Source organism: Pocillopora damicornis, chromosome 9 (genome assembly GCF_964200805.1).
Source record: "Pocillopora damicornis chromosome 9, jaPocDami1.2, whole genome shotgun sequence".
Classification (NCBI taxonomy): Eukaryota; Metazoa; Cnidaria; class Anthozoa; order Scleractinia; family Pocilloporidae; genus Pocillopora; species Pocillopora damicornis.
Window position 1 is genome coordinate 4,916,388 of NC_142678.1, and position 20,782 is coordinate 4,937,169.

General features: G+C 38.8%; 1 long non-coding RNA gene and 1 pseudogene across 2 annotated transcripts in view; both read right to left on the reverse strand.

Annotated features, from left to right (window-relative positions):
* LOC149039749 (uncharacterized) overlaps positions 1-20,782 on the reverse strand; it is a 74,162-nt gene that overhangs the window by 14,066 nt on the left and 39,314 nt on the right. The gene's annotated exons all lie outside the window — the stretch shown is intronic.
* Positions 663-19,099, reverse strand: LOC149039751 (uncharacterized; annotated as a pseudogene).

Here is a 20,782-nt window from a genome sequence, read left to right on the forward strand (position 1 = left end):
TTTACAGAGCAAGGAGTTGAAAGGAACATTGATGTTGCAGGGTCCACTGTTTTCTGGAAATTCAACAAGTGGGACTTTATTGGAGATGTTCTTCATCAAGAGTCATGTTAATGGCACTTAAGAAAAAGGGAATGGGAGCCCAGATCCTATCAGAAACAAACTAGAGTAATGGGAAGAGGACATATTCCAAAAAAGAAAAAACTGTACCGCCTGAAATTACTACACCTTTATCTAATCTGCAAAGAGGTTAAAGTACTGTTGCATCTCAAACTCACTGCCTGCTGTGCCTTTGAGCTCAATTGACTTTACAAAAATGACACTTCCTCAGCTTAAAGAAGAATTAAAGGAAAGAGGAAGCAAAGGCATCCTTAGAAAACAAACATCAGCTTCTAAGATTATTGAAGAGCATTACTGATGAAGAAAACCAGTCAACCTCTATTTAAAAAGAAATGACATTGACATCTACACCAGCGCCATGTTACAGTACCATGATTCTTTTCGCACCGATAACTCTATATAACAGTAATGAAATGTCTAAACACTACAACCGTCTCACTTTATAAGATAGTCAATCTGAGAAATCAAAATTATTCATTTTACTGCAAAACTCAAACGTTCTTTAAATCTTAATCTTACATCAGATAGACTTATCAACAATAAAATCAAGAGAACTTCATGTGTTCTTCATAGTGGTTAATGAGCTGGGATGCACTGCTCAGTTCCTCCTGACAAATCCAGCAAGTAAATGTTTCATCGTAATCTGAGGAATATGGCTGCTGTCCAGAGTGCAATTTTTCATGCCTTTGAAATGCTCCCTTCTGAGTAAACCACTTGTCACAAGATTTGCACTGGTATGGCTTCTCTCCAGTGTGGGATCTTTCATGTACTGTTAGATCACCCTTTCGTGCAAACCCTTTGTCACAAGTTTTGCACTGGTATGGCCTCTCTCCAGTGTGGGATCTTTCATGTCTTTGTAGATTTCTTCTATCAGTAAACCACTTGTCACAGCTTTTGCACTGGTATGGCTTCTCTCCAGTGTGGGATCTTTCATGTACTGTTAGATCACCCTTTCGTGCAAACCCTTTGTCACAAGTTTTGCACTGGTATGGCCTCTCTCCAGTGTGGGATCTTTCATGTCTTTGTAGATTTCTTCTATCAGTAAACCACTTGTCACAGCTTTTGCACTGGTATGGCCTCTCTCCAGTGTGGGATCTTTCGTGTACTGTTAGATGACTTTTTTGTGCAAACCACTTGTCACAAGTTTTCCACTGGTATGGCTTCTCTCCAGTGTGGAATCTTTCATGTCTATGTAGATTTCCTTTATGACTAAACCACTTGTCACAGCTTTTACACTGGTATGGCTTCTCTCCAGTGTGGGATCTTTCATGTACTGTTAGATCACCCTTTCGTGCAAACCCTTTGTCACAAGTTTTGCACTGGTATGGCCTCTCTCCAGTGTGGGATCTTTCATGTCTTTGTAGATTTCTTCTATCAGTAAACCACTTGTCACAGCTTTTGCACTGGTATGGCTTCTCTCCAGTGTGGGATCTTTCATGTACTGTTAGATCACCCTTTCGTGCAAACCCTTTGTCACAAGTTTTGCACTGGTATGGCCTCTCTCCAGTGTGGGATCTTTCATGTCTTTGTAGATTTCTTCTATCAGTAAACCACTTGTCACAGCTTTTGCACTGGTATGGCCTCTCTCCAGTGTGGGATCTTTCGTGTACTGTTAGATGACTTTTTTGTGCAAACCACTTGTCACAAGTTTTCCACTGGTATGGCTTCTCTCCAGTGTGGAATCTTTCATGTCTATGTAGATTTCCTTTATGACTAAACCACTTGTCACAGCTTTTACACTGGTATGGCTTCTCTCCAGTGTGGGATCTTTCATGTACTGTTAGATCACCCTTTCGTGCAAACCCTTTGTCACAAGTTTTGCACTGGTATGGCCTCTCTCCAGTGTGGGATCTTTCATGTCTATATAGATTTCTTCTATAGGTAAACCACTTGTCACAGCTTTTGCACTGGTATGGCTTCTCTCCAGTGTGAGATCTTTCATGTACTGTTAGATCACCCTTTTGTGCAAACCCTTTGTCACAAGTTTTGCACTGGTATGGCCTCTCTCCAGTGTGGGATCTTTCGTGTACTGTTAGATGACTTTTTGTGCAAAGCACTTGTCACAAGTTTTGCACTGGTATGGCTTCTCTCCAGTGTGGAATCTTTCATGTACTGTTAGAGCACCCTTTCGTGCAAAGCACTTGTCACAAGTTTTGCACTGGTATGGCTTCTCTCCAGTGTGGGATCTCATATATGCTTTTAGACTTTCTTTTTGTGTAAACCACTTATCACATGTCTTACACTGGTATGGCTTCTCTCCAGTATGAGATCTCATATGTGCTTTTAGAGTTTCTTTTTGTGTAAACCACTTATCGCATGTCTTACACTGGTATGGCTTCTCTCCAGTGTGGGGTCTTTCATGTCTATGTAGATTTCTTTTATCACTAAACCACTTGTCACAGCTTTTACACTGGTATGGCTTGCCTCCAGTGTGGAATCTTTTATGTACTGTTAGATCACGCTTTTGTGCAAACCCTTTGTCACAAGTTTTGCACTGGTATGGCCTCTCTCCAGTGTGGGATCTTTCATGTCTATGTAGATTTCTTTTATCACTAAACCACTTGTCACAGCTTTTACACTGGTATGGCTTCTCTCCAGTGTGGGATCTCTCATGAACCTCTAGATATCTTTGTCTATGAAAGCACTTGTCACAGGTTTTGCACTGATATGGCTTTCCTCTAGTGTGAGATCTCTCATGTCTTTGTAGATTTCCTTTTTTTACAAAACACTGGTCACAAGTTTTCCACTGATATGGCTTTTTCCCAGTAGTGGACATTTTTTTTTGCCATGCAAAGTGTTCTAAAATGTAAGCAAACAAAAAAGAGATTTACTCAACCAGATGCACATATTTGACAGGGTTTCAGAAGCAATGTCTTAAGTTTGAATAAACAAAGAAATTGGATGGTGAGTTGGGTAAAATATGTTTCAAACACTGTAGTACTCTTCCAGGAAAGGAAGTTCTACTATAACAATTGCCACTAACAAAGGGATTCACAGACAGTGCAATTTCTGGCAAAAGCCCTGAAAGAAAAACCTTCACATGAGTAAGGACCTACAAAGAGAAGTGCATTTCCAAGAAGTCCCTTTACCTAGCCTCACACAACCAGTTCACACAATCTACATGTTGTCCTTGTGATGTTAAACTTTAATCTTTAGTTGTCACTGTCTCAAGTGGAGAACCCAAAGTACAAAAACTGGACAAAACAAATTTCGGATCATGTGTACTATAGGTGGACTCGGTCGACATATCGGGCGACAGTCGACCGATATATCGGTCGACTATCGGTCGACTATCGGTCGACTATCGGTCGACAATCGACCGACTATCGGTCGACTGTCGACCGACTATCGGTCGATAGTCGACCGATAGTCGACCGATAGTCGACCGATAAATGTGTCGACCGATATAGTCTTAAACCATCGATACTCGACCGATACATGACCGATACTTGACCGATACATGACCGATACTTGACCGATACATGACCGATACTTGACCGATACATGACCGATACTTGACCGATACTTGACCGATACATGACCGATACTTGACCGATACTTGACCGACACTTGACCGATACTTGACCGACACTTGACCGATACTTGACCGATACTTGACCGATACATGACCGATACTTGACCGATACTTGACCGGCACTTGACCGATACTTGACCGATACTTGACCGATACTTGACCGATACTTGACCGATACTTGACCGATACTTGACCGATTCACGACCGATACTTGACCGATACATGACCGATACTTGACCGATACATGACCGATACTTCACCGGTACTTCACCGATACTTGACCGACACTTCACCGATACTTGACCGACACTTCACCGATACTTCACTGATACTTGGCCGATAATTCATTGCCCCCGGGGGGGAGGGTTTATTCAACGATAAAAGATATAAAACTCTAATAAGTAATATGATTACCTCATAATTTAGATGTAAATTGCGTGTCTGGAATCCAGTTTTAAATTTCTCTTGCGCCGACCATAGCGCGTATCGTCTCCGGCAGCGAATTCCAAGTCCTTACAGCGGTGAAGTAACGAAGAGACCTTAGACCATGTTTTGTACATCTTACTTTAGGTATCAAAGCATATTTGTGCCCCTTTAATGACGATGCGTGTTCTTTACTTAAAATGAATTAGCTGTAGTGGTGGGTGTCTTCTTTTGAAAACATCTGTCTATCGTAATTAACATATCTTGGGTGAGACGACCCTTTAATGTGTTTTGTAAACCAATCATATTGAGCATTCTTTCTTAATGAAGGGTCTTTGCTATAAATACATGTCATACCTAAGTGCACGGTCCTTTACCCTCTCTAGTTTTTCAAGTATATTCAACCTATTGACTTTGCCTGTTACTTTTCCGGAGATAGATGTGGTGTGAGAATTAAGGATCTGTGTTCACTTACAGTAGATCAAAATTATGAGATCTACAACGCACGATGTTTATGCGTTGGAGACTTACTACACCCTTTTCAAAGTTTAGGTTATATTTGGTTTTATTATCTGAGCTTTGGAAGCTTATTTCATTGGACAATGAATGGCATTTTAACTTGTTTTTCCACCGCCGCTGTCATTATTCTTTAAAAAAAAGTGTCACCGTCAGTCGATAAAGAGCACACAATTCGACTATTTAAAGGGTTAAAAACCTCCAGTTTGAGACATGACGGCAAACGGGACGTCGGTAGAGTGAACTCGCAATACTTCCAGCCGCACTCATAAAGTTTTGATTTCTATTTCATTCTATATCAAGCTCGTGTTTTTAGTAAACGTCAAAACAATTCTAACACTGTTTGTTCCCATTGGACCGCAAGTAAGGAAATTTCATTTTCCGATGATGTAGTCTTCAACGCTGGTGTACTAAATGGTGGTGACGGTTGAAAATATAGATCGTATTAGGTTCCGTAGCTTTGTAAATCCACTTCATAGGGATACAACTGTTTCGAGATATTTGTCCGACAAAATGGAGCAAAACAATGGCTGTGTGCAAGTGTTTTAAAAAAACGTTGGTTAATTTCCTTACTGTCCTCCGTAATACAAGATGTATATTGGTAACTGCAGTTTGTCATCAAAAAAAAATTACATTTCAAAACTCAAATGGGAAATGGTTTTTGATCGCATGCATTTTAGCGAAAGCTTAATTGACTTTCTTTCCTTTGATTTGTAAAAACAAAGTAAAATACGAGAAATTGGACCTTTCTCGGAAACCTTCGATTTGTTTTTACTGCTCGGTGTATTCATTGGTTCAAATGATGTAGATATAGGATGTGAACCGCGAAGCACCGTAATATAAATTGTAATTTTTTTAAAATAAATGTTTGGGTGCTGGAAGAAGGCAATACTGCCGATACAATAAATCCCCCTGGGTTACTACCATTTTAAAGGAAATTTGGGAGTCCTCACGGGGCAAAGAAAATTTGACCAAGTGGGGATTGAAGCCACGACCTCCGAATTAGATCTACCGACTGAGCTACGAGACCAGCACGGGAGCAGGTCGGGGTAATTTAGGTAGTCAATCGCGATAAATGTGCAAATGATATCATATGTACAAAACGGGGTAGTGTGGGGACATAGTTAGTAGAGGAGACTCTACTAACTATGGTGGGGAGAAATTAGCATTTGAGGGTGTGTTTGCGTGTGCTTCGTGTGAGCCTATTGCTGCATAAAATAGAAATAACATAAATTAATAATAAGAAATACAATGAAAATAAAATAAATGAGAAATAATGAAATAATTATAAAAAATAGTAAAATAATACATATCTCGTTTCGCCCCAGGAGTCTTTGTGTGGGTAGTTATTTAAAGTTGCCCAACCCCCTACCCACGGGAAAAACTGAAAACTTCAAACATTTTCCACCCCAGGGTCACAAGGGCCGATCTTGTCCCGGGTATTACCTCGGGAGGGTGGTAACCGTAGGAAATCAGCGTTGTTGTTCAGCCTACAGGATTGAATAGTATTTTAATTTATTATTAGTTTTGTTATTGCTATTTTATCCAGTAATAGGCTCACAGGAAGCATTAAGGAAGGTCTCTTCCCAGCCCCCCCACCCCCATCACACACGCAGACACACACACCTCAAATGCTAATTTCTCTCCATACCGAGCAGTGAAAAACAAATCGACGATTTCCGTTAAAGGTCCAATTTCTAGTATTTTACTTTGCAGATTTCATGCGTATTACCCACATTTGACCGTATGTTATCTGTGTGTTACTCCATGTATTCGTATATGTTACTTTTATGTTACTCATATGTATCTGTGTGCGCCCGTATGACTCGTAATTACTCGTATGTAATTGTATGTTACTCGTAGTGCTCGTGTGGTGTTTTAGTCACTATCCTTTGAGGATCAATTGAACACATGTAAGCTTATTTGCACCTTATCTCCTTCTCGCGAATGGCTATAGCACGTTTTATTCTCTTCTCTTCCATCCCAGCAAGTCGATCTCACCGTAGTGACTTCAACAGAAAAATAGCGCCATCCGAATTATTCCCAAAATCTTCGGCAAAACCTGTAGCCAGATTAGAGCCAAAATGCCAAAAACTGTGCACATTTTAACTTGAAACAATTAATGTGTCATCAAGAAATGTGCCCATAAAGAGATTCACCTCGATGCCTCGTATACATTGTATTTCATTCAGGTCTTTTTTACAACAGAAAACATATCAACTAAAATACATACGAACCATTACATCAACCGTATTTCAGTTTATAATACCCACTCATGTCCTGCACCTGCTAGGAAACAGTCTTTCTTAATTTTTTCTATATATTCAACACGTTTTAATGAAATTTGTCTATTTATGTGCCGCGGGATAGGGTACATTTGTCTATGTATGTGCCGCGGGATAGGGTATGGTTTTGGCGGTTATCGTTTTGCCTCTGTTAGCATTGTGTTTCCGTTGTGATCTTTAGATAGGATATGTAAATTGTATCGGCTAAAATTGCAGTGTGTAAATGGCCAGCTAAACAAAAAGCAAATTCCGCTAAAATTGTCAACAAAGCGATTTTATCGAGATTTGTGTTTTGCCGCGCGTGGTTAGCCGTTGTTTGGTTATTGTTTTTCCTTGAATAGGGTGTCATATTTCGTGTTTGGACAATTTTCGTTTGTTTCATCCTTAAAGTGGGACAGGGTTCAAGACTCTTCGAGGCACACACTTATTCAAAATTTACGGGAGTACTCCCCTCCCCCGAAACGGGACAGTTCCTGTGACCTTAGTGCAACATTGGTGCAATTTGGTATTTTTTTCAATTTTAGACTCAGAAGCATATACGGTAAAAAACCCGCTAATAGGAACCTAATTTTTTCCAAGCAAGGCTAAGAAGGTTATTATAAAAGATGGTGCTTAACTGGAAAATTTGGCTACTCAGGTTCTTTAACAGGTTCTTGTTTTCAAATAGATTGCGAGCAGTCTCTTTTGCAGTGAAATCCCACTGGAACGAACGAAGAAAAAGCGGACGTGATCGACGAGCGATGAGGGGCGAGGCCGTGATCTGCGAGCAGCAGGGGCGCCAGTCACAGCGAAAAGAGATCGTTGCTTGGCCGCTCACCGCTCGTCGATCGCGCCCTCTGCTCGCAGTCTAGTTTTCAAAATAAATGAGTTGTTTGTCATTGGAGGGCGTGGCCTATTTTTGGTATTGTATGCATAATACGTTAAAAATCCAAGCATATATTTACCAAGTTTACAAAGCTATCCAGGATAAACAGAACAAAACTCAGCATTAATACATGGAACTGTGTTGTTGCTTTGATTGAATTTCTAAAAAAAAAAGAACCTGTTTCAAAGAGGAGTTTTAATGTACAATTTTTGTCTAACATTTTCAGTTAATCTATTTTTTTCTTAAAATCTAGGTTCTTAAAAAAGGGTTTTTTTTTTACCTGTAATAAATTCAAACATTGCAATAGTCTAGCACACTCGAGTTATTTTACGCGAGGTATTTTGAGCATTTGACGTCATTTTCCCTAATTCTCAACCAGGCTATAATTGGAACGAGATAAAGAAATGGCGACTGCAACTTCTCGGAAATAAAAATACAAGTAAAAAAAAGATTTCTGATGGTCGTAATGGATTGATATTTAGCAAGGTATTTTAGACAGTCATATTTTACACGAAATTATAAAAAATGGATATGGATAGTTTGATCGTAGTAGCACTTTAAAAACATTACTTTCCCCCTACACTTCTGGAGGTGGAAGTCTACGAAAAGTTTCCATTTACCCACTTCTTGTTTAGCAATTTATTAAAGCTTTGAATATCTATCATCTTGAGGCCTCCTTTATCGTAATCATTGATCATTTGTGTCCTTTTAAGTTTGTCCCCTTTGCTTTCCCAGAGAAAGTCATATAGCAGGGTATCGATTTCCTTAAGTACACCTTGATGCGTTGGAAGAGGTTAAAACATGTACAATTTGGGATACTGCCAAAGCTTTTATTATCGTGATTTTACCTAGAAGAGTAAGTCTCCTAGCAGACCAGCTGCTTAGGATGTTTTTTACTCTCTCAATTTTCTCTGAAAAAATGGCATCACCAGAACACATCAGAACGCTTTAAAGGTAGTGCAAAATGCGATGGAAAATTTGGAGCTATGCGATGTTTGGAGAATTTTTAATCCAAATGGCAAGAGGATTATCTGGAGGCAAAGACAACTAGATATTCATTGCAGACTTGATTTTGTTTTAGTAAGTCAAACTACAGTACTTACCCGCTTATAAGAATCTGAGTTCTCAGTTCTAAATGTACTCGTAGGGTGTACTCATGTGAATTCTAATTCAAAACCAACATGTACATACTACTGCAAAAAGAAGTCTTTATAAAATCGCTTTGCTTATGAGTTTAACCGCCTAGTTCAGTTTCAAAAGATCATTTACTTTTCGTTTAGCTGGGTAGTTACACACTGCAATTTTAGCTGATACAATTTAGGTGGATCCCATTACCGACATAAACTGGACAGTTAATATCGATAACGTTGTACAAGCAAAATAACGTTAAGGACCTGTTAGAGCTATAAGAGCTAAGGAATAATAATCACTTTAGATATGTTGGATTAAGGGCAGCATTACATCAGGGATAAAGCATAAGCCGGGTAGTTTTAGGAATAATGGAAATACGTTAAGGTACAACATTAGTTACACAAGAGCGACCAACTTTACCATGTATTTTGCCATTACCAAATCGGAACATATATCGAAAAAACCTCGCACTCTTCCTTAGCCTATTTTCTTCTGAGCGATATGGTCGGTAAGTGAACCTATACTTGACCAAAACTTGACCGACACTTGACCGACACTTGACCGATACTTGACCGATACTTGACCGATACTTGGCCGATCCTCGACCGATACTTGACTGATACTTGACCGATACTTGACCGATACTTGACCGATACTTGACCGATACTTGACCGATACTTGACCGATACTTGACCGATACTTGACTGCTACTTGACCGATACTTGACCGATACTTGACCGATACTTGACCGATACTTGACCGATACTTGACCGATACTTGACCGATACTTGACCGATACTTGACCGATACTTGACCGATACTTGACCGATACTTGACCGATACTTGACCGATACTTGACCGATACTTGACCGATACTTGACCGATACTTGACCGATACTTGACCGATACTTGACCGATACTTGACCGATACTTGACCGATACTTGACCGATACTTGACCGATACTTGACCGATACTTGACCGATACTTGACCGATACTTGACCGATACTTGACCGATACTTGACCGATACTTGACCGATACTTGACCGGCAGTTGATCGCTACATATCGGCCGATGCATCGGCCGACAGTCGGTCGATATATCGGTTGACCATCGGTCGACTATCGGTCGACAATCGGTCAACTATCGGTCGACTATCGACCGATAGTCGGTCGATTGTCGACCGGTAGTCGACCGATAGTCGACCGATAGTCGACCGATATATCGGTCGACTGTCGCCCGATATGTCGACCGAGTCCACCTATAGTACACATGATCCCAAATTTCTAGTGGACACTACAAAAGAGATTCCCAATAGACTTTAATAGAGAGAATCCGGTTAAAAGCTAAGACAATGATAAAAATCACAAAAAAAGGAGTTTAACACCTCATGCAGCTACTGATATAGCACAATTTGTATAAAGTATCGAAAAGAATTCAAGATTGTCTAATGATACTAGAAGGTAGTGTTGCACAAGATTTGTCTCTGGTGCAGAAAGCCAACTGCACCCCACATATTTACAAGTACCCTGTTCCACAAGAGAAAGATGATTCAAGAATATACTGATTACTTGACACTCACTCGATAATTGAATGGCAACAATAATATTAACAATATTAAACATAATAATGTTAACAACAGTAATAGTTGCGATAATTTATATCTGCTAGCTCAAAAAGCTCACCGTTCCTCTATCAGTCTATCCTCTAGGCCCAAATAATGATTAAACTATGCTCCTTTTGTTTTTATTCTGTTGATTAAAATTAATTTTCCCTTTTCCACATGCTAAACTCAAGGTATCTTAGCTAAGACATCGCTTCCCTTCTCAAATTTGGCAGCTCTTTTGGGTATAAATTGCTGATTGAAATGGTAAAATGCTCCCTCCTCAAATAAATAAAATTAGTCTTCAGAGCTTGTATGACTAAGATCAACTTTCCACATATTTATGCCATGAACAGTCTTGTCATCAAATACATGCCTGAGACACCAGCGTAAGATTATTTTGAGAGATTTTATCATCATGTGTAGTGTCACAGCAAGGACTAAAAAAAAACCTTTAATTTCCAATCTACTGGGCATAATTCCCTAATCCAACCATTAAAATGCTTTCTCTTGATAGAAAGTAAATTCCTCTATGTGCCCCAATCACACCTTTTAAGATATTTCTACAAGGAAAAGCTTTGATTTTTTACGCACCATACTGAGATGATTTTAAGATGTTTATAGTCTTCTTTAGTGCTCTGAAATAAACAATCAGTAGCACCAGGAAACTACTAACTCACTGACTCATTTCAATGACATATGTGGCTTCACCTCCTATATGAGGTATTATATAAAAAAAATTACCTTCTTTCATCAACACTCCTACATCCAATCCTCTCAATGAGTATAAACGTTTCCTAACTGTATAATTTTACCTGTTTTTAATCTTCAAGTTACTGGTCTTTCACTCGAAGTAAAGCCATAACTTTCAGGGTTGAAAATAATTCTTCAGCTTTTAGCGTGAATTTGTAGGCTTTTGTCAAGGCTCATTGTTTTCCTAACTGTCAATAATAAATGGGCAGTCAGCACATGTCTTCAATACTCAACATGATTTATTAACAGTACTGAAAGGAATAATTACCTTAAATTGCTTAAAATAATTTCAACATCAGAATCTTTATTTTGATCAACATGTTTTGTGGCAGCAATTCCTTTTCTAAGAAAACGTTGCAAACGGCTCAATTTTTCGGTGTTTGTTCAAGCGTGAAATATACAACTTCGTCAAGACAAACTGTCGCGCTTCTCCATGGGAAATCCGTACTGTACAGTACCGACTTTAATTTGAACGTGTAAGAAGGCTTTGCAAACGACATTGAACAGGATTTGGCAGAAAATAAATCTTGATTAAAGTTAGCATGTAAGTGCAGAAACGTAAACACGGTAATGTGACGGTGTATACAAAAACTTGCATGTTTCACGCTCCAACAAATACGTGGAAAGCCGAATACTGTAAACAAAAATACTCCCTGTAGCACGCTTCGAATTTCGAAACTTTATACTCGTTTACGTTTCCGAAAAGCTTCTCACACATTTCTTGGCTGCTTAATTTCCTAGCATGAAATGTTCATCATAGCATCACAGCGAATTTTACCTCAGTTGGACGATCAGTAAGCGTAATATTTTGCTATGAAATTCTAGTTCTTCGGTGAAAAATCGCTGATAAGTGCGCTTAAAGTTCCGGCTGCCGCCGGCAGCTGGCTGTTATTTTGAACCTTGCTTTCATTAAAGTACATTCATCTATTTTATTCTAAGTTATCTGTTGCCCAAATAACTTATTAAGTGTAAATTTCTTTAGTAAGGAAACTCTCTCATATACTTTTGGCTGACAAAGGGACAGCCATTTCAAAAGGAGAAGGATTTGCTAACTATTCATCCATTCAAACTTTCCATGGTGCATTCACGAAAAATTCTTCAGTTGGTAGTATTTGGGAGGCACAGGTTTGAATGAAGTCAAAACCTACATATTTTTGCCTTCCTTTTCTGTAATTGCTTAAATTGCAGTTTACCGGAGAGCATCACTGCTGAAACATTGGTTCCATTCAGATTTCCATTTGGTTCAAGATATGCTTAATGGCAATGGAAACATTTTAACAGTTGAGACATTCCAAAGTAAATTTCAAATGAAAACAAACTACTTAAGTTCTTTTAATTGATAGCGGTAACTCCATCGAATTTAAAAAGGAAACCCAGATGAATATAAAATATTTAGGTATATACCCAACCACTACTACCATCGTGGGAAATAAGCTTAATTTAACATTGTACTCATACCTTACAAGTTTTTATGTTTTCCAAAGTGATTCGCCCTTGTCTCCTCATTAAACCGACGTTATCTTGTAACTGCCGCCTCACTTACAGGTTCCCCAAGGTTGTTCATTTGAACAGGGAAGAGAGGACACTGGAAACAAGATTGAGCATTAGGACTAGGAGTTTTCTCACGCATCATACCTACCTACGCTGCCTGTATATCATTTTATTTTAAGAACAGTCTTAGTTTTCAAAATTCCCGCGAAAAACTCTGTTCTCACCACGTCCGCGAGAGTATCACAATCAGAAGTTTGACTGTCTTCACTAGAAGAACGTTTCTCGTAATCGTGTGTGACAGAGCGTCGTTACACAATAATTTCATTTGCTACTATTAGCCAGAACACCGCAACCTCTGGTTAGGTTCTCAAATGAAAAAAAAATACGGGCAAAGGAAGTCTCCAAGGGCTTATATGGGATGTGAGAGCTCCTGTTGATATGAGAGCTCCTGTTGATATGTTCCTGGATGGACATTATTACTCTAGTATGGTTGTATATGTTACTGAATAGACTATAGTGATCGGCATAATAAGTAAAAAGTTTAATGCAATGAAAAGGTAAAGCAAGTGAAAGTTTTCCTTCCTTCTGGTGATCCGAGGTTTTTACGGCCCTGGAGTCATCCCGATTGATTTTCAATCAGCGGTTGAGCAGGTGGCCTAGATTGGTCTTTACGGGAAAAATAAAGGTGCTTTCCTTTAGGAGGATCCGGATTAGGTTTTTGTGATCCAAGATCACACAGATCACGTTGCATCAAAGGAACTTAGCTTTAGTTCATCATATCAGTCACCATGACAGCAGGCGCGAAATTGTAGAGCACGCAAGCGGAATCGCGCGCTAAAAGGGTGATCTACATAGACATGAAGGATCCCACACTGGAGAGAAGCCATACCAGTGCAAAACTTGTGACAAAGGGTTTGCACAAAAGCGTGATCTAACAGTACATGAAAGATCCCACATTGTAGAGAAGCCATACCAGTGTAAAAGCTGTGACAAGTGGTTTAGTGATAAAAGAAATCTACATAGACAGCCCCTCCCTCTGCGCGGTCCCTGAGTAAAGGAACTTTCCGATGATTCAATACTAATAGAAGTGAGAAGTTGTCAAGATGAAGAATTTCTATTGTTTCTTTTGATAAGGGAGAGGCAGAGCCATGTTCGCATCGAAAATTATTTCGAAAGTATTAAACTACTCTACATTGTTTCAAATTTTTAAAGTCGTTTTCAGATGTCAAGAACTACAGTCAGCTGTTTGGGACGCCTTTTAGTTATTTGCCTATGTCTACCTTATGGACAAAGGAGTGGTGGGAGACCTGCCATTGACTTACAGAAGCAAGTATTAATTACGATAAGGATACTCGGGAACTCTGAATGCCTGCGATCAGTGGCCGCTCGATTTAACATTACAAAATCGATTTTATTTCGCGTTTATCGCAGAATTTGTGGAGCAATTGCCAACAATCTTTCCGGTCAATATATGAAGAACCTACTTGTTTGAAATTGAGCGCCGCTGGGCAAAATGATTAATTTCGGATCCTTCGCTCAAAGGAACGCGTTGGATCAATGATCCAATGATCCGTCTTTAGATCACGAAGATCAGTGATCCGATGAATTCTTGTCCAGAGTGGATTTGATAGACTACAGATCTGAAAATGGATTTGCTCGAAAGGAACGCCACAGATCAGAAATCCAGATCCGGCTTCTCCCAAAGGAACGCACCCTAAGTACCTTGATCTTGAGTGGGTACTCAAAAAACTGAAAATATCTTATTGTAAAACAAGAATCTATGCTATGAATATCAAAGTTACTTTTCCATTGATACCTACTCATAATTTCTGAAAAAAGTTTTTTATCACATAAACTGCGGTGTTATACAGGGATTTCCGGCCTGAGAAAAGCCGTAACAACACACGTGAAAAGATTTCGTATTTTTTGACGTGTGTTGATATAGCCAATAAGCTGCTGACACGTCACTCGCCTTTGGCGCCACTTTGACAATTTGATGAATGATCGGCAAAGCCTTCCCGGTTCTCAATATAAGGTAGTTAGTCGGAATTTTCTCGGATTGTGGCAGCTAAAATACTGAAAAATCCGTATCGCTGACAGACAGTGAGGTTCAAACTTTCCTAGAAGGGGAAGAAAACCAATATACTAAAAGAAAAAATCGAAAGTTACGTATTCAGTGGCTTTGATGTTAGCATTTCTTGGCTGAGAATGAAAATCGACAACTGGAAGATTTGCCATCGGCCGATTTTGGCCGTTTACCTGAAAGAAGTCTTCTGTCGACTTTACGACCATTGTTGTTTTTGCAATCATGGCTCAGAGCATTTTTCTATCTTAAGAGTTAGAGCCAACGCACTCTACGATTGTTATTCGGGGATTTTCGATTCATTTATTTTCATTGAAAATAGTCGGCTTTTCTTCCCATTAAGAGGGCTTTTGTGTTTATATGATAAACAAAATAATACATGGTTGCTTGTAGATATGGAATTTCTCTTCTCGTGGTCATCTCGACATCTCACTCGTGAGCTATCGAGTGAAACAATCGAAGAGAAATTCCATATCTACGCGCGCCCATGTATTATTCTCTATTTATTCAACCGACGGAAGGACATATCTAACAAGGTGTTACCTTTGAAACACAGTACCAATAGATTAGGTTTGAATAGGCAGAGAAAATGGGCAGAATTCGGTGTAAAATTTACTTCAAACAGTAATACTCCTACATGAATGGATGTTTTATCATAACAATTGCCATTAGCAAAGGTATTTCCAGACAGTTCATGGCGAACAATTTATTACATCATGGCCGCTGCGCATGCGAATCGCGTCACTTTGTGGACTTAGATTGTATTTCGGTGCGTTTGAAATTACAGAGAAAACAGTGAAAACTGGACTTACCGTGGTCAAAACCTTCCTTTCATAGCTTATGAATAAAACTTTTGTCAGGTCGCCAAATCCATTTTAAAAGAAGAATATTTCCTTTTGCCTTTGAGCAATATTATTTACAAAGAGTTGATGAATCGACGGTTCCCAACGCTTTTGAAATTTCCTTCTGTTCCTGAAAAATCCCCATACTTCTCCTCTAATTCCCCTTAAATTTGTCTAAACGTGCTACCTTAAAACGTTCCACATAAGTTCTCTGTGCTCATGTTTGATGTCCTTAAATCTGAATCTCTTGTTCGAAAGCCATAGTCGATTTCTATACTGAAAACGGCCCATTAAAACTAGAATTAACGGTTCCAAGCGTCCCTGGAAAAAGGATTAATATTTTCTTCTCAAACTAGACGAGTTCATCCAGGTGTCACTTTCATGCGCTCTGCGCTCGCTCAAACACCCTTCGTGCAATCATGCTGACACCAGCCTTACTTCGTCCACCATTTTGAAAATTTCCCTTCCAGCTAGGTAGCCTCTCCTCCTGTTTTCTGAGTTGGAATACAGATTTTATAATGATATGCAGCTAAATTTTTGGAGACGATACCAATTTTCGCCCTAGAAATACCCTATCCATTGTAAAAAGAATGGCATAGAATTATCACTGAGGACCCTCTGAGAAAACCTCACAAGTTTTCCCTGGCCTACAGCTTATGTTAGATTACGATGCTCTGTTGAGAGGAACAATTAGGGACCATGCATTGCGGTAATTATAAATTCATTCTCTGCATGCTAGGTTTAGATGGAGCAACAGCTATGTATGTGCATGGTGTTAAATCCAAAAGGATGATAGATGGAAAACAGATCAGCATTTTAGTTATTTCAATTCAAAGCCACTTTCAAGGTCTTTACAAGAATTGAAAGAAATGTCCAAAAAATCAAAGGATGATTATGGCTGCTGTAAGGAACCCCTTCTGGACATTGAATTGGATCATGTAATTGTTGATGAACTTCACCTCCTTTTTAAGAATAACTGATAAGTGTTAACTGCCAATTTAATAACAGAAGTTAATGATTGGGATATTTAGGAGAGTATTGAAAACCTGATCAACAAACAGGCACACCTAAATAAGTAATAAGTTCATTCACAGTAGAAGGTCTTGTGGAGTGTCTTTTGATGTCTGGGAAAGAAAAATGCAGATGGCAAAGAAAGTTCTGTTCACGAATGGATAAGACTCATAAGAAATGATAAGAAAATAATGCTGTATCACCTTCCAGAGAAAATGAATGATTTCTTGAGGCCTGAAACTGCTGAAAAGATCATAAAAATATGGGTGTACTTTGCATTCCTGTAAAAAATCTCAGAAACTGGCAACCGAATACCAGCCCCACAGAGTTTTGGTTGAAAGCAAAACAATAGGAGAGTGATTTCATTTCTCTCAAAAGATTAAGGGAAGGTTACAAGTGAAAGAGAGTTACCCAATACCTTCATATTATGGTTTCCCATATATCCCATGGTTTTTCCAAATGTACCAAGTAGTAAAAACATTTTCAGAGCAAGGAGTTGAAAGGAACATTGATGTTGCAGGGTCTTCATCAAGAGTCATGTTAATGGCACTTAAGAAAAAGGGAATGGGAGCCCAGATCCTATCAGAAACAAACTAGAGTACTGGGAAGAGGACATATTCCGAAAAAGAAAAAACTGCATCGCCTGAAATTACTACACCTTTATCTAATCTGCAAAGTGGTTAAAGTGCTGTTGCATCTCAAACTCACTCTGCTGTGCCTTTGAGCTCAACTGACTTTACAAAAATGACAGTTCCTCAGCTTAAAGAAAATTAAAGGAAAGAGGAAGCAAAGGCATCCTTAGAAAACAAACATTAGCTTGTAAGATTATTGAAGAGCATTACTGACAAAGGAAACCAGTCAACCTCTATTTAAAAGAAATGACATTGTCATTAGATGCAGATTGTAAAAGTGGCATAGCATATAGCATTTGGCCTGCTGCAGGTGTAATAGCTGTACCTGTTGTAATAATGGCCTGTTAATACCCTGATAGGTGCAGATAAACTCAACAGGTTTCTTTAATCTACACCAGCGCCATGTTACAGTACCATGATTCTTTTCGTACTGATAAATCCATATAACAGTAACAAAATGTCTCAACACTACCCCTGTCCCACTTTATAAGATAGTCAATCTGAGAAATCAAAATTATTCATTTTACTGCAAAACTCAAACGTTCTTTAAATCTTAATCTTACATCAGATAGACTTATCAACAATAAAATCAAGGGAACTTCATGTGTTCTTCATAGTGGTTAATGAGCTGGGATGCACTGCTCAGTTCCTCCGGACAAATCCAGCAAGTAAATGTTTCATCGTAATCTAAGGAATATGGCTGCTGTCCAGAGTGCAATTTTTCATGCCTTTGAAGTGTTCCCTTCTGAGTAAACCACTTGTCACAAGCTTTGCACTGGTATGGCTTCTCTCCAGTGTGGGATCTTTCATGTCTATGTAGATTTCCTTTATGACTAAACCACTTGTCACAGCTTTTACACTGGTATGGCTTCCCTCGAGTGTGGAATCTTTCATGTACTGTTAGATCACCCTTTCGTGCAAAGCACTTGTCACAAGTTTTGCACTGGTATGGCTTCTCTCCAGTGTGGGATCTCATATGTGCTTTTAGAGTTTCTTTTCGTGTAAACCACTTATCACATGTCTTACACTGGTATGGCTTCTCTCCAGTGTGGGATCTTTCATGTCTATGTAGATTTCTTTTATCACTAAACCACTTCTCACAGCTTTTACACTGGTATGGCTTCTCTCCAGTGTGGGATCTTTCATGTCTATGTAGATTTCTTTTATCACTAAACCACTTCTCACAGCTTTTACACTGGTATGGCTTCTCTCCAGTGTGGGATCTTTCATGTACTGTTAGATCACCCTTTCCTGCAAACCCTTTGTCACAAGTTTTGCACTGGTATGGCCTCTCTCCAGTGTGGGATCTTTCATGTCTATGTAGATGTCCTTTATGACTAAACCACTTGTCACAGCTTTTACACTGGTATGGCTTCTCTCCAGTGTGGGATCTTTCATGTAATGTTAGATCACCCTTTTGTGCAAACCCTTTGTCACAAGTTTTGCACTGGTATGGCCTCTCTCCAGTGTGGGATCTTTCGTGAACTGTTAGATAACTTTTTTGTGCAAAGCACTTGTCACAAGTTTTGCACTGGTATGGCTTCTCTCCAGTGTGGGATCTCATATGTGCTTTTAGAGTTTCTTTTCGTGTAAACCACTTATCACATGTCTTACACTGGTATGGCTTCTCTCCAGTGTGGGATCTTTCATGTCTATGTAGATTTCTTTTATCACTAAACCACTTGTTACAGCTTTTACACTGGTATGGCCTCTCTCCAGTGTGGGATCTTTCATGTCTATGTAGATCACCCTTTTGTGCAAACCCTTTGTCACAAGTTTTGCACTGATATGGCTTTTTCCCAGTAGTGGACATTTTTTTTTTTGCCATGCAAAGTGTTCTAAAATGTAAGCAAACAAAAAAGAGATTTACTCAACCAGATGCACATATTTGACAGGGTTTCAGAAGCAATGTCTTAAGTTTGAATAAACAAAGAAATTGGATGGTGAGTTGGGTAAAATATGTTTCAAACACTGTAGTACTCTTCCAGGAAAGGAAGTTCTACTATAACAATTGCCACTAACAAAGGGATTCACAGACAGTGCAATTTCTGGCAAAAGCCCTGAAAGAAAAACCTTCACATAAGTAAGGACCTACAAAGAGAAGTGCATTTCCAACAAGTCCCTTTACATAACCTCACACAACCAGTTCACACAATCTACGTGTTGTCCTTGTGATGTTAAACTTTAATCTATAGTTGTCACTGTCTCAAGTGGAGAACCCAAAGTACAAAAACTGGACAAAACAAATTTTTAGTGGACACTACAAAAGAGATTCCCAATAGACTTTAATAGAGAGAATCTGGTTAAAAGGTAAGACAATGATAAAAATCACAAAAAAAGGAGTTTAACACCTCATGTGGCTACTGATATAGCACAATTTGTATAAAGTATCGAAAAGAATTCAAGATTGTCTAATGATACTAGAAGGTGGTGTTGCACAAGATTTGTCTCTGGTGCAGAAAGCCAACTGCACCCCACATATTTACAAGTACCCTGTTCCACAAGAGAAAGATGATTCAAGAATATACTGATTACTTGACACTCACCCGATAATTTAATGGCAACAATAATATTAACAATATTAAACATAATAATGTTAACATCAGTAATAGCTGCGATAATTTATATCTGCTAGCTCAAAAAGCTCACCGTTCCTCTATCAGTCTATCCTCTAGGCCCTAATAATGATTCAACTATGCTCCTTTTGTTTCTATTCTGTTGATTAAAATTAATTTTCCCTTTTCCACATGCTAAACTCAAGGTATCTTAGCTAAGACATCGCTTCCCTTCTCAAATTTGGCAGCTCTTTTGGGTATAAATTGCTGATTGAAATGGTAAAATGCTCCCTCCTCTAATAAGTAAAATTAGTCTTCAGAGCTTGTATGACTAAGATCAACTTTCCAGATATTTATGCCATGAACAGTCTTGTCATCAAATACGTGCCTGAGACACCAGTGTAAAATTATTTTGAGAGATTTTATCATCATGTGTAGTGTCACGGCAAGGACTAAAAAAAAGCCTTTACTTTCCAATCTACTGGGCATAATTCCCTAATCCAACCATTAAAATACTTTCTCTTGATAGAAAGTAAATTCCTCTATGTGCCACAATCACACCTTTTAAGATATTTCTGCAAGGAAAAGCTTAGATTTTTTACGCACCATACTGAGATGATTTTAATATGTTTATCGTCTTCTTTAGTGCTCTGAAATAAACAATCAGTAGCACCAGGAAACTACTAACTCACTGACTCATTTCAACGACATGTGTGGCTTCGCCTCCTGTATGAGGTAATAGCCATAGAAATAGAAAAAATTACCTTCTTTCATCAACACTCCTACATCCAATCCTCTCAATGAGTATAAACGTTTCCTAACTGTATAATTTTACCTGTTTTTAATCTTCAAGTTATTGGTCTTTCACTTGAAGTAAAGCCATAACTTTCAGGGTTGAAAATAATTCTTCAGCTTTTAGCGTGAATTTGTAGGCTTTTGTC